Source organism: Salvelinus namaycush, unplaced genomic scaffold (assembly GCF_016432855.1).
Source record: "Salvelinus namaycush isolate Seneca unplaced genomic scaffold, SaNama_1.0 Scaffold1175, whole genome shotgun sequence".
Classification (NCBI taxonomy): domain Eukaryota; kingdom Metazoa; phylum Chordata; class Actinopteri; order Salmoniformes; family Salmonidae; genus Salvelinus; species Salvelinus namaycush.
Genome location: NW_024057870.1, coordinates 30,003 through 33,276, shown reverse-complemented (window position 1 = coordinate 33,276; position 3,274 = coordinate 30,003). Strand labels below are relative to the sequence as shown.

The window sequence follows — 3,274 nt, the reverse complement described above, 5'->3', positions numbered from 1 at the left end:
TTTAGGAGCATATTAGAGAGAGATATAGAGATAATATATAGATACGGTGGAGGAAATTTTGAAAAATTATTTGTGTGGGGGAGTACTTTTATTGAAATTCTGTCAAATGGGAAACTTGGATTTCATTATTAAGTGGATTTAGTGGATGATTGTGTTTTTTAATAGGTTTTATTTTATTTATTTTTTATTTTTTGATTTTGTAAAAGGATGAATTGTTCATCCTTTTTTATTATTGATTGAATGTTGTAAATATTATGTGTTTTTTCATAATAAAAGATAAAAAAAAAAAAAATACGCCCGATCTCGTCCGATCTCGGAAGCTAAGCAGGGTCGGGCCTGGTTAGTACTTGGATGGGAGACCGCCTGGGAATACCAGGTGCTGTAAGCTTTTTGCTCCAGTAGAGGGTTCTCTTGTGTCATGCGTGGAGCAACTGCCTTTTATTTATCGCCCTAATAATATCATCTCTTTTATAGGACTAAATGCAGTTTGTTAGTGCTTCCCTGCCCTGCCCTGCCCTGTTCAAATCAAATAATGGGACAGTGCGTTTCCCTCAAAATGTAGGCAGTACATTCAGCATTTGTTTTTAGGCAAGGAGACTGTCAATGTCTGTAGTCCGTTAGGGCCCTGTAAAATCCCTTCAATGTTTTGCCTGTGTGCGCCAGGAAGAGACCTTAGTTTGGTTAAGCGGTGTTGCTGTAGCGCTCGTGTGATTGCGGAGTTTGCAAAACAAATGGCCACTGGATTGATGCAAATAATCATGATATAATTCTGCCAGGCTACTTTGCAGTTAACTTTTAATTGAGAAGGTTTTGGGGGAAGCCTTTCCTTTTCTACCAGAAGAAGTTTATATCATTAGCCTCATAAGCTAACGGCTCCACAAAGTGTAGACATGCGCGCGCCCCGCACGCATGCGCACAGAAACTGGGCAGTCCTGTGCCGTTTCTGAAAGTTGCGTGGAAATACGAATCACTGATGCATTTTGTTCATGTCTTATGATTCACTTGGGCAAATGAATGTATTTTCTAACAAGTTGAAGGGATTTAGTTGACTTCCTCCTTAGTTCAAAACATTTTTGAATAATGTTGAATTTCTGTTTGAATGTCTGGATTCCGTGATTCCGTGCCGTATTTTATAGGGCCCTAGTCCATGAAGTTGTCATAAGTGTCAACATAGGATATGCCCCCCACCCACCCCCCAAGAGTGAAATATATGGCCTGGAAATGTAAGCAAGGTTTGAGCTTTTTCAGTGTGTTGAGTCACAACGTGGACATTTCTCTGTCTCCCGATGAGTGAGCGACACATTGCCTTTATATAGTGTACCAAGAGTTTGCCCTTCGCTTACGGCCATACCAGCCTGAATACGCCCGATCTCGTCCGATCTCGGAAGCTAAGCAGGGTCGGGCCTGGTTAGTACTTGGATGGGAGACCGCCTGGGAATACCAGGTGCTGTAAGCTTTTTGCTCCAGTAGAGGGTTCTCTTGTGTCATGCGTGGAGCAACTGCCTTTTATTTATCGCCCTAATAATATCATCTCTTTTATAGGACTAAATGCAGTTTGTTAGTGCTTCCCTGCCCTGCCCTGCCCTGCCCTGTTCAAATCAAATAATGGACAGTGCGTTTCCCTCAAAATGTAGGCAGTACATTCAGCATTTGTTTTTAGGCAAGGAGACTGTCAATGTCTGTAGTCCGTTAGGGCCCTGTAAAATCCCTTCAATGTTTTGCCTGTGTGCGCCAGGAAGAGACCTTAGTTTGGTTAAGCGGTGTTGCTGTAGCGCTCGTGTGATTGCGGAGTTTGCAAAACAAATGGCCACTGGATTGATGCAAATAATCATGATATAATTCTGCCAGGCTACTTTGCAGTTAACTTTTAATTGAGAAGGTTTTGGGGGAAGCCTTTCCTTTTCTACCAGAAGAAGGTTATATCATTAGCCTCATAAGCTAACGGCTCCACAAAGTGTAGACATGCGCGCGCCCCGCACGCATGCGCACAGAAACTGGGCAGTCCTGTGCCGTTTCTGAAAGTTGCGTGGAAATAAGAATCACTGATGCATTTTGTTCATGTCTTATGATTCACTTGGGAAAATGAATGTATTTTCTAACAAGTTGAAGGGATTTAGTTGACTTCCTCCTTAGTTCAAAACATTTTTGAATAATGTTGAATTTCTGTTTGAATGTCTGGATTCCGTGATTCCGTGCCGTATTTTATAGGGCCCTAGTCCATGAAGTTGTCATAAGTGTCAACATAGGATATGCCCCCCACCCACCCCCCAAGAGTGAAATATATGGCCTGGAAATGTAAGCAAGGTTTGAGCTTTTTCAGTGTGTTGAGTCACAACGTGGACATTTCTCTGTCTCCCGATGAGTGAGCGACACATTGCCTTTATATAGTGTACCAAGAGTTTGCCCTTCGCTTACGGCCATACCAGCCTGAATGCGCATTTCCTGATTGGAGAAGTGACGACAGGTGCGAGTGTCTGAGCTGTGAGTGAGTGTTTGCTGGAGAGTGTTTGCTCGAGAGCTATTTTTGTTAATTAAGTGGTTTTTGCAATATAATTTATTATTTTCTTCAGTTGAATAGTTTAAAGTTTGGTTAGTCTTCCCCCTTGCAGTTTTTCTGCTTGGGGGAGAGTTTTTTTGGATTCATTTTTTACTATGACGGACAACATGGAAAAGACAAACGGAATGGACAAAGACAACGAAAAAGCGCAACGGAAGAAAAAGGAAGATAAAGAAGGGATGAAATATGGAAAAGAATATACGGTGGCAATTGAGTTGGAAGGAGAAGACAAAGTGACGACAATGGAACTACTAAGAGCAATTAAGGAGGTGTGTGGAGAGGTGGTGGGATGCCGAATGAAAGGAGAAAAGAAGTACGAAATTACAATGAGAAATGAAAAAGGAAAAGAACGGTTAATGGATGGATTGCGAATAAAGGACACAAAGATTCTGGCGAGAGATATTAATGTGAAGGAATTGGTGGTGTCTTTTATGAATCTCCCAGTTTACGTAGAAGATGGTGTGATACTGGGCAAGCTGAGTAGCTGGGGAGTGGCGGCCGTCTCGGAGATAAGAAGGAGAGTTTGGCCAGGAACGGAGGTGGTTGATGGGACACGTTTCTGCAAAGTCAAGTTTACAGAAAAAGTGACATCATTACCTTATTCTACAAGAATTGAGACGTTGGAAGGAGCGGAATATTTCAGAGTCATTCATGACAAACAGGTCAGAGTGTGTCGGTTGTGCATTCAACCCGGGCACATAGTGAAAGACTGCCCGG

General features: G+C 42.3%; 1 non-coding gene across 1 annotated transcript; it reads left to right on the top strand.

The window, feature by feature from the left end:
- Positions 1-1,337: 1,337 nt before the first annotated feature.
- On the top strand, positions 1,338-1,456 carry LOC120035981. Its single transcript, XR_005474379.1, has one exon. It is a non-coding gene; the product is annotated as a 5S ribosomal RNA (ribosomal RNA).
- The last annotated feature ends 1,818 nt before the right edge of the window (positions 1,457-3,274 follow it).